Source organism: Dioscorea cayenensis, chromosome 7, assembly GCF_009730915.1.
Source record: "Dioscorea cayenensis subsp. rotundata cultivar TDr96_F1 chromosome 7, TDr96_F1_v2_PseudoChromosome.rev07_lg8_w22 25.fasta, whole genome shotgun sequence".
In the NCBI taxonomy this organism is placed as follows: domain Eukaryota; kingdom Viridiplantae; phylum Streptophyta; class Magnoliopsida; order Dioscoreales; family Dioscoreaceae; genus Dioscorea; species Dioscorea cayenensis.
Window position 1 is genome coordinate 12,693,810 of NC_052477.1, and position 12,063 is coordinate 12,705,872.

Sequence of the window (12,063 nt, forward strand, 5' to 3'; positions counted from 1 at the left end):
CTGGACTCATCCTGAGGTCACTGAATGTAAGCATCGCCACATCTTAGAGGCAGCTCGTGCTCTTCATCTCAGTGCCTTTCTCCCCTTATTTTTGAGCTAACGTTGTTAGCACTATTGTTTATCTCACTAACCTACAACCCTCCTCTCGGTTTAACGGTTGTAGAAGTGAGTGTCTCTATGAGACACCTCCCAACAATGATCATCTTCATGTTTTTAGCTGTCGCTATTTTATTTTGCTCTCACCTCAGAAATAGAAAAAGCTAACGACCTAATCTATTGCTTGTGTTTTTCTAGGGTATAGACTTGAGCATAAAGGTTATCATTGCTATAATCCCATTACTCGTCATATTCACATCTCCTGTGATGTCACGTTTGATGAGTTCACTGATGAGTGTGTTTTATATAGATATTTTATATACTCTGTTGTGTGTTTTACTTGTCCATAAGCATGTTTTTGGTGATAAACCAATGCTACTTGAGCTATGTTTGTTAATTATTGTAGATAATTGGGGGTCGGACCAAAATGAGCAAAAAGAGACTAATTCAAAGTCAAAACAGTGTTGGAATACAAGTTTTAGGATAAGCAAGGTTCGAAACACACCCGTGCTCAGAAGTATGGTCAAAAGCACAGATATGTTAACCCCCATGCAATTCACTGGAGTCTTCACAAACTATGAAGCATGGTTTTACTATCCCAAGCACCATTATTCTGAGGGAGCACAATCGGCAAGCATGGGCATGCTTACCCATGAGTGTTTTATTGGAAATTTCTTAAAAATTTCAGCATGGTCATAGTGCTCCTTGCACGAGCGTGCTCTCTAAGCAAGGTAGTACGAGTAGATGATGAGATCCACAAGCACACAGGTCATCAAGTAGTAAACCTCTTGTGCAAGCATGAGAGGGTCATATTCCCTGGGGTCCCAAGAGCTACTATTACTTCCCCCTAGATGGCATTATCTAGTCTATTGATGAGTGTATTTCATATCATATTTTGCATACCTCCAATACATTCTTTTGCTCATCTTTTAGCAATTTTTGTTTATGAATGATACTATTCTGGATATGTTTGTACTTGGTGAAGGCTTTTAGGGCTCATAACACATATGGAGTGAAATCAGGGACAGAATAACATGAAGAAGATAATTTCTGTAAGTGTCCAACTCAAGCACGGGCGGAGCACAGGCGTGCCATCTCCCCATGGTTTTCTCTGAAAGGGACTCCTCTGCTTTTCAGTAGGAGTACGGGCAGAGCATAAGGGTGCTTGCTCCCTGTGATTTTCTATATATAGGAGTCACCTTTGGTCTCAAGGGATGCATTGTTTTGGAGCTCTTTTAATGGCCATACTCAAGCTGAGCATGGGGAAAGCACGACCGTGTTCTTCCCATGATTATCTCTGGAAGACACTTACCCCCTTTTCACTCAAAAGTCAAAGGAGATCACGGTCTGAGCATGACTGTGCTGAGACTGTGTTGAACCCGAAAGACCCTTTTTAACTCCTAGATCTAGGGTTTCTTATCTATCTTTTGTTCAGGAGTCTTCTTCTCCAAAGGAGGAGCCTTCAAGGGAATGATGATCAGCCATCACCATATGAGCTAAGAGGATCAAGGTTGAGCTAGAGGCACTAGATAAGTAGAGTTTCTCATTCCATGGAGTTCTTATTGTACAACTAAAGAGATCTTTGTAAAGGGTGAAGTCATGATTTCTCTCTTGTTTGCACTTATCTTTTATTCTCAGTTATATGAATTCATGAGATGCTAACTGTTCCACGGTGCCCCGAGGTTGTGAACTATGTTGCCTCTTATACTTTGACTACTTGTTTTAGAATGCCTATGGAGTTCTTAAGTGTTCTTGTGTTGTTAATATGTTGCATAACTTAGCGCGCTTGATTTGTGTAGTTGCTTGTGTAAACCTTGGTGTGTGTGGATTACCATAGTTGTGAGTGCCCTTGGGTATTGCAAAACTTGGCGAGTATGAAACTTGTAGTTACATTAGCAAAACTTGGCATATTTAAGAGTCATAGATGCAACAGAGCCATTGAGCACCCACAAGGATCCTAGAATGTACCTTGGTAGGCATTAGACTCAAGTCGGTACCTTGAGCACATAGGAATCACCCCAGGGCATTGCTTTCTTGTTATTGAAACTCAACCCTTTTTTTTTCCTTTGTCTTAGTAGTTAATCTCTTTGTCACCCCTTTGGATTAACTAGACATTATGAGGATCAACTAGTACTAGAAGTCCAATTCTTATGGTTCGACAACCATACCACTCACGGGGTACCATTGTATTACTTGTAACGATCCGTGCATTTGTGAAGAGTACATTATATACCAAATATAGGATTAAAACAAAGTAAGAAAATAATAAAAGAGAAATTTATAAACAAATACACTAACGACACACCACATAAACACATTAACGAAGCAATTAACAATGAAGGTGCCAGGCCCCGGGTGAGGATCCCCTTGGGACTTCTAAAGCTAGAAAGATGCTAGAATTACAAAAGCAATTGTGGTTTTGATCTAAGAGACATCCTAAAGTATCCTACCCTGATAAATATGGTGATTAATCCTTAATCCCATACAAGTATTGGTTTATGATCGCTTCCCCGCAAGTATATGGGATCGCCATGTAATACCCCTCATGCGAGCACAAGGGGGTCGTATTCCCAAGGGCCCGAAAAGCTACTCTTACTTCCTCTTCGCTATGTTGTTTAACCTCCGAGTTTGAATGTGATAGTGGCAAAACAAATAAACAAGTAAAATGCAAATAAAATGCTAACAATGAAGGCAAGATACAGGGAATAATCAAGGAAAGAAAGCGGTCGCGGATGAGGATCCTCTCAGGGGCTACTAAAGTGTGCAGGATGCCAGAACTAACATGCAATTGGCTAGTTGGACCGAGAAAACTCTAGATTAGGTCAACCCGATGGTCATGGCAATTGACCCCTAATCCGGTACGAGTATTGAATACGGAATCTCTTCCGCCCAAATCCTCCTACGATTTCAATGGGAAAGGTGGTTTTCTCAAGTTAGGGTTAGAATACAAGCTAATACTTAACCCTAGAATTGGAGGGCTATAAATACCCGATGGTCACGGCGTATTTATATGTGTTTCCCTTCCAAACTTGGTGAGTCTAACACTAGGGCAATGTTCATGCAACCTAGCATTACCTAAGAATTGATACACCGAGTTCTCATGCATACCAAAGCATTCAAATACACCAAGCAAGGATCACAAACAAGCCAAAATACAATCGAAAAGAACCAAACATCCATACAAGCTATCAAGTTCACCCCAAAGGTTCACCTACATCCGGGTGACCTTGGGGTTTTAGTTGTTCATAGTCATCAAATACAACAAGAAACCCATGCAAACAACCAAACAAACCATGAGAAACACTCTCTCAAAGAATGAAGGCTGGAGAAGCTTCCAAAGACGCCACACAAGAGGTGGCTTCCCTTGTCTTCAACCTCCTCTACACAAGCCCTAGGAGTAGATCTCGCCCAAAATCGCGCTCTCCTCGTCGAATCCTCCGTGGAAATGCCCTCAAAACCTTACTTATAGCTCCGATTTGGTGTGGTGGTGGTGAGCTCCAAGAAGAAGGCTTCCTCCTCTCCAAAGAAACCCTAACAATGCTTATAAAGGGATGAACTCGGGCTTCCCTGCGGGTGGCCTCACGCTCACAATACTACCCGTGAGGATGGTCATAATACTGCCTGTAAGGAAATCCAGACTTAGACTTTTTCTGAAATTTTCATGTTCCGGACTGCTACAGTGTATGTACAGTGCCCGGGTCCATAAATGACGTTTTCGATGTCGATTTCTTCTTACATTCCATCGTTGAGCTCACTTAGGCTTCCTTTGTGCCAGAAACATGAAATAAAATGATTAAACCATAAAAAAGGCATCGAGTTCTCAATAAAATACAATAAACATGGGCATTGGCACGTACAAAACACGTACATTTAGACATTTATCAGTTTAGAATCTTGACACATCCGAATACGCGTGTACACCGCAAGTGCACGGGTGTCGAAGTAATAATCTCAGATGAGTGGGTATCGTGTCCACAGAGAGTAGGGAATAAAGACACTTAAATTGTTTCTTAGCTAATGTGGAAGATGAATAGTGATATGTGTGACAAGATTCAATTCTCAAGAGTAAACACAATAAGAAAGAGAGCACAAGTAAAGGAGAAGGTAAGGCAATCAATAAAGATGGGGTACGCAGGTATTGTTCCACCTAGGACATTCGTTTCAAGTGCAAGAAACCTCTTCTATGCTTCCTAATTAATGCAACAGTGAGTCGTGGAAATCCTTAATTGCATAGTCCCAAATCTAAGGTCAACCATGCTAACTATATACATGCCCCGGAGGAGAAATCGAATAATCTCAACACCTCACACTCGTATTGAATTGCAATGAGCACTAGGGACTCCAAATGATAAACCCTATTCCTATATATAGACCTAACCCTTTGGTCCAGGTGAAAGATCCCTAGCCACAATTAATCCCTAGATGCTAAAATCACTTCAACGCTTCACTCCGTTGCACTCGCAACTAAGCCCCAACGGAAGGTCATCCCTTAGCTCATTCACTCTACTATAACCGCAAAGAACTCTTAGAATGTGGAGGTAGGATAGATCATACCGGATGAGAAAGGAGACGCTCCGCTACCTCTCGACTCACCCTCTCAACCCTCTCCAACCTAGCTTTGTCTAACTCTCATGGTGTGTCACTCACTCACAAGAGTTACCAACAAGAACTCTCAACCCTAGTGTCACTCTAGGGGAGTATTCATACAATCAAGCATACAAGATTGGAACTCACAATAAACATCAATTAATAGAAATCATAATAAAGAAATTCAATGAAATGAATACATCCTAGGGTTCACTAATACCCAAGTACCCACTAGGGGTTTAGCTCTACATGGAGCTAGATACAATCAATAAAATCGAATGTAAAAACAAAGCATCCATTGAAACCCCCTCGTTAGTCGTGGCGATGGTCTTGTGGAGAGTCCTCTACTCGTCGCAAGGGTCCTGTTGTCCGGCCTAGGATACATCTCGCCTGATCGGTGCCGACAAAAGCTCTCCCACTAACCTTCTTCCAAAAGGCGTGCAAGCTATAGAACCTCTCCAAAGCCCTAGCCAATACCTCTCAAAACCCTAGCCGCAACCCTCTCTTAAGTTGGAGAAAAGATGGAGAAAAGAATGCTAAAATCGGCTTTTAAAGGGCTGGAATCGGGAATCCACACGCCCGTGTGAGCGCCCCTACAGATTTTTCACACGGGCGTGTGGAATTTTCACATGCCCGAGTGGATTCTCTGTTTTTCTGTTTTCTCGGCCGGCTATGAACAGTGCTGGTACAATATTCTTTCTACAGTACCCTACTACAGTACCGCCCGAAATACTCCCGAATCTATGCTTTCATCGAGGTAACGCAAATGGGCACACGTTTACATCATGGATCGCTTTGCTTCTTCAATAATGGACATGTTGGTGGAGATCTTGTTCTATATGCACAAGTCAGAGTTCTTGAATGTGACTGCCCTTGTGCCCCTCCAAATAGTTATACTAACTTGAATACGAGGAGGTTGGCACACATTCCCGCATCTCGAACCCGACCTATGTCTTCGTGTTTGAACCTTAGCAAGATTTCCTCCAAATTAGTGCATTTACGACCCACATTGACTTCTTTCTTTCATATTCGGCCTCACAACCCTACCTGCATGAAAGTAACATAACTACACACATATTAGCGTTTAAACCCGAGAAAATTAATGCTCAACACAAGGAAAGAACACTTCGTATTCTTATCACACAAGCACTTATCAAATCTCTTCGGACTAAATCCTCCGATGATTGCATTATGCATAGAGAAATCTTTAATTAGGGTCAAACTCAATATCTAGGTTCATACCTAATGGTTGGAGGGATATGAAATACCCGAAGGTTATAGTGTATACATATATGAATCCCTTCTAAGCCAAGTGTGTCTAGTACTAGGGTGATGGTCACGCAACCAAGTACAATCTAGAAATCAAACCATAGAGTTCTTATACAATTTGATACATTAATAAACATAAAGCTTAAACCACAAACCAAACCAATTGCCATAAATGTAAATCACAACATCCATAAAAGAAAGTTCATCCCAAGGTTCACCGGATGCCTGGCGACCTTGGGAGTCTAGTTCAACATGAATAAGAGAGAGATCTTAAGATACATAAGAAACCTAGAAAAATCATAGAAAAACTCCCTTAGACTCGCCGAATAGAAGGTGGTGATGAGAACTTGTAGGATCTGCCCCGGCGAACTCCTTGATGTTCTCCTTGATAGCACTCATCTTCTACCTTTGGATTTACCCCTTAGATCTGCCTTCTCCAGCCTCCTTAAAGCCCTAGATGATGATGGTGGAGAAAGGGTGGCCAAAGACCTTCTTCTTGATGCCCTAGATCACTTTTTAATGTCATCCGCCTGAGCTTTACGAGCTCTATGAGGGTGCATGGATGCCCGTGAAGCTCCTAACCTTTTTAGCATGAAAATATCTTGGGTGAACCTCATGGGCATTTATGCGGGCACATGGAGCCATGAGGGTTACAGCCAAGCTTCTGCAACTTTGAATAGTGACTCCGCTATAGTGCCGCTACAATGTCTGAAAGCCTAAAATGGTTTTCATGATACTGATTTCTTCTCATATGTGTTCTCTAGCTCACCTTGGCTTCTTTTAGGCCTGTAACACAAATAAAACTAATTTAAACATAAAAAAGGGTATCGATTAATTAAAATGAATATAAATAGTACAAGAATCATAAGTATAAAATATGTACATTTAGACACTTACCAACAAGCATCCTTGGGTCCGTGCGTTTTACTGTAATCACACTAAAAATCACTTCATAACATTTGGAGCAAATGACATTCATCACTACGCCCATCAGCATAGGCTTTCTTACATCTGGAAAGGGTTATTTATGCCCTAAAGTTAGATTTTGGAAAGGATCTTTTCTCTACTTGGAGGTGGGGGTTAGGAGAGTAGTTGGCATCCTTTAGAGATGGATTTGGAGTAAAGATATGCACATAATAAGAGGATTGCCAATGACATTCATTGTCAAGCCTTAACGGATGCGATTGTGAAGTAAGAAGGGAGTCTAATGAATCATCTTGGTTTTTCTTATTGCTTTTCTATGACTGATCGTAGAACCATTAGGGCTAACCATCTTTCAATGCCCTGGATTATGAACCTTGACATTATGATGTATTGACTTGTGTTATTTAATTATTCAGTTTCCTTATGAACTCCCTTTTGTTTATGTGGAATATCTTTTTTTGTTTATTGCCATTGATGTTTGTATGTTGCAAAACTTGACGTGGTAATTGTCGTTATCTGTGAGAGCATTGATGTGGCATGCAGTGTTCCCCCTAGTTGGATTTGTAGTCAAGAGTAAATGTTAACCCTAGAATGATTTCTAAATGTCTAGAGGATAAGTTTTATTCATCTAGTTAGGGCACATATTAAGAAAGAGGTTGAGTTCGCTCGGAGCATTGAGTGAGGACGTACGCTATCAAACCCTACATAGGTGGCCACCACAATCCAAGGAGATACCCATGTAATCAATAGTGCAACCAATGAATTTGTTAAGGGGATTAGTCTGGGGCATTGTCTTTCCCATTGCTATCTCCGCAACCCTATCTCTTTCTTCTTTTCTTCTTCTTAGTTAGTTTTGACTATTGAAAATCCAATCTTCAAACTGGCTAGATATTAGGAAATAAAGGAGTATTGAGAGCTTTTTCTAGTCCCTATAGATTCGACTACCTGATCCTCTTGGGTACACTTTACTACTTGTATGACCCGTGCACTTACAGTTGCACAAGGGCTATATCATCTACCCCATTCTATGCTTCTCCTTCTTCCACTAGGTCTACCTCTCCCTCAGTTCTTTTGTACTTTCTTTACCCTACCCCTTCACTTGAGGGTTCTCCCCTTGTGTCTTTTTCTCCTCTGTCACTTGATCCTCCTATAGAGCTTCTTTCTCATTCCTCTCTTAACGGCTCTCCTCCTTTATCTGTTGAGTCTCCTATAGTGTCTTTCCCTTTCTTCCTCAGTTTCTCCTGCTCACATGTCTATTCATTTTCTTACCATCGTCGGGATCCCACATCACCTCCACCTCGACCGGTCTTCTTTGATGCCTCTCCTGCTACCGATCCGGCTCCTAAGGTACTCTCTCACACTTATTCTTTACGTGATCGCTCCATTTTATATCCCCCTGACCATTATGCCTTTGCTAGAACCAGTGTTTCAAATGTCTTTGAACCAGATACCTATATGGAAATGGTTCAGTCACTTGAGTGGTGGACTACCATGGTAGAGGAGCTCAATGCCTTATCTTGGACTCAAACATGGAATCTAGCTCTTCTTTCTTGTCCATGCTGTTCCCATCACCTATTGATGGATCTATTGGGTAAAGACCCATTCTGATGGGTCTCTTGAGTGCTACAAAGCGCGTATAGTTCTGGTGGTTTTTATCAGGAGTATGACCACAACTAGGAGGAGACTTTTGCCCTAGTGACTCACATGCACATTGTGAGTAAATTGGTTACTGTTGCAGCTGTTCGTGGGTGGGTCCTTCATCAACTTGATGTGAAGAATGTGTTTCTTCATGGGGACTTGAAGGAAGAGGGTTTACTTTAGTTTTTTTGAGAGAATAAGGTTTTTCTTCCAATTATATATATATATATATATACATATATTATCAAATATTATAAAATAAATATTAACATAAATAGATGAGTCCAAAAATTATAGGCCTTTTGTTTAGCAATTAACTTGTACACTAAAACTGATTTAAAAAACAGTTAAAAAAATATTTACATAATGGGTTTATAATTGAGAGTTTTTATTTTCCAAATTTAATAATATTATTTATCAATTTTATTCTTTACTTATCATTTTTTATGCTATTTAAATTTTTTAATAAAAAACTAAAATTTTAATGATTTTTTAGGATGGTAATTCATAAATCTTGAAAAAAAAAATATTTATAAATAATAAATTAATTTATTGTTAATCAATTAAATAAACAATAGTTATTAAATGTTGGTAATTACAAGTTTTAATTTTTAAAAATAAAAATAAAATATAAATTTCAAATAATATATTACTATTACATTTATATTAAATATGTACTTTCACAAAATGGAATATATGTGTTAAAGGATTTTGGGTGTTTTTTTCCTCTTTTAAACTTGGTTCAAATGTATATAATTGTAAAATATTGTACAAATAATATTAATAAATACACATGAGTGCAAATAATTATGTTGGCATATGGTTTTTAAATTTAATTTTTTTTTTACAAATAAGATATTTACCATTCATGCAAATATTTATAATTTTTATAAATATTTTTAATTTTTATTTTTAAATATAAATTAAATAAAAATAAAAATAAAATTTCTTGGCGATAATAAATTTATATTTTTTACAATTGTGTTGGTGATAATCGAAAAATCCATTTGCGATAATAAAAAAAATCCGTTGGTAATAATCCGAAAATACCATTGGTGATAATAAACAATTTCGTTATTGATAATCCAAAATTCTATTGGTAATAATAAACATTCCGTTAGTAAAAGTGCTAAATTCCGTTGGTAATAATAAACAATTCCATTGGTGATAATCCAAAAATTTCGTTGGTGATAGTAAAAAATTCCGTTTGTGTAATACTAAATTCTATTGGTGATAATAAAAACTTCCTTTGGTATAAATGATAACTTCCGTTGATGATAATACAATATTCAGTTGGTTATAGTACCAAATTCCATTCATAATAATCCAAAAATTCCTTTGGTAAACCCATCATAAGAGTAAATGCTTACTCATTATAGTTTTTTGTTATTATGTTTACCCATTATTATAATAATGTTTTCTTCATATTATTAGTAAACTATTTAATAGTAAATGATCACTATTATAACATTACTATTTTAATAGTTTTTTTTAAAATCCATTATAGTTTTCTATTTCACCGTATACTTGTTTACTCCTATCAGTAAATGTAAACCCATAAATATTTACTCTTCTTATTATTGGTTTCTGATGCTTTTAACATTTACTTTATAACTATCATTTACTTTATGATATGATATTTCCATTCCTTTGATTATTGTTATTATTATTTTTTAATGATGTTCATCTTGCTTAGATTGTTCAATTGTTAAATTGAACAAATTTGATGGTGTTTCTCTCTGTTCCGTTGATGCTTTTAACATTTACTTTATAACTATCATTCTCTAGTATTTCTATGTGGTATTGAAGAAATTTTACTTCTTGGTTTAAATTATATAGAATCTGCGAAAATATTAATATTTATGATTAGATTCAAATTCTTCTTGGTTCAATGGTTTGGTAGTATACACCAAAAAAAACCCATGATCTTGATTGCAATTAGATCCTTACTCTAGGTAGTCAATGTTATTACAAAGCTATCATACCTATGATTCCAAACGAATTAGATCCTTAATCAAATGGTGTTTCACATTTTTATTTCAATTTTTTTTTAAAATCTGACAAGTAATTCAAATTTAATGTTATTATTTCAGTGTTAATTCTTTAACTTGTGGATAAAATGTGGATAAACCTTACATCAAGAGTAAGTGAAGAGTACATAAATGGGGATCACCAACTTAGATTTTGCATTTGCTAAATCATGAACCAAAGATGGTAAAATTTGGTGTCCTTGTGTTAAATATGTCAACACACATAGGGTGTCTAGAAGAGAAGAATTTTATCACATTATTTGTGATGACTTAATTCAAGGATATGTTCATTGGTTTTTCATTGGGAGACCACGGAAGTAGCTACTTCTACTGTTATAAGTAATGAAGAAAAAATAGTATTTGCCAACTAAATTCATGAGTTATTGCATGATATGATGTCCGTAAGAGCTACAAATGTTGATATCTAAAATATGCAATCTAAAAATAGTTGCGGAGATCAACATTATACTCACAGAATTCATAGTGAAAATTTTTATAGTTTACTAAAAGATGCTTGGGTACAATTATATTCGGGTTGCAAGAATTTCACAAAGTTCTCTTTTGCCATCTATTTCTTTCATATTAAGTGTTTTAAAAGGTAGATCAATAAATCCTTTATGCATTATTAAAGCTATTGAAACTTTGAAACTTGGTCTACTAGAAGGTAAACATTGCCAGGGTTGTATCAAGAAATGAAAAAAGATGATTTCCTCAATGAGTTTGGGTTATGAAAAAATTCATGCTTGTCCCAATTATTGTATACTATTTTGGAAGGATAACGTAAATGAAAAAATGCACAAAATGTGATGCTTTAAGATGTAAAGAGAGCTTGAACGGTGGAAAAAGTGATTCTGAAGATGTTTATACAAAAATAAAAAAATTAAAAAAAAATAAAGCTACCAAAATATTATAATGGTTTCCTCTTATTACAAGATTACAAAATTTAATTTATGTCATTAAGAACTACTCTTCTAATGACTTAGCATGAGAATGAGTGGACCAAAGATAGATGTCAAAGGCTTCCAACAGATTCTCTAGCTTGGAAAGAATTAGATTCTCGATATCCTTGGTTCTCCTTTGATCCTCATAATGCTCGGTTGGGATTAGCTCCTGATGGTTTCAATCTATTCAAAACTATGACTATTGTTCACAGTGCTTGGCCTGATATCTTGATACCTTATAATGTACCTTTATGGATGTGCATGAAGTAGTCAAGCTTTAATCTTTCCTTGTTTATTCCTAGTCTAAAAGGACCTCGAAATAATCTAGATGTATACTTCTAAGCATTGATAGAAGACTTTAAAATGCTTTGGGAAGCTGGCATTGAGACTTTTGATGTGGCCAAAAATCAAAATTTTCACTTACATGCAACAGTCATTTGGATAATAAATGACTTACCTACATATTTAAATATGTCTGGATGGAGTACTAAAGGAGAGCATACATGTCCTTGTTGTGGATATGATACCAATTCTAATTGACTAAAATATAATCGAAAGTATTGTTACATGGGCCATCA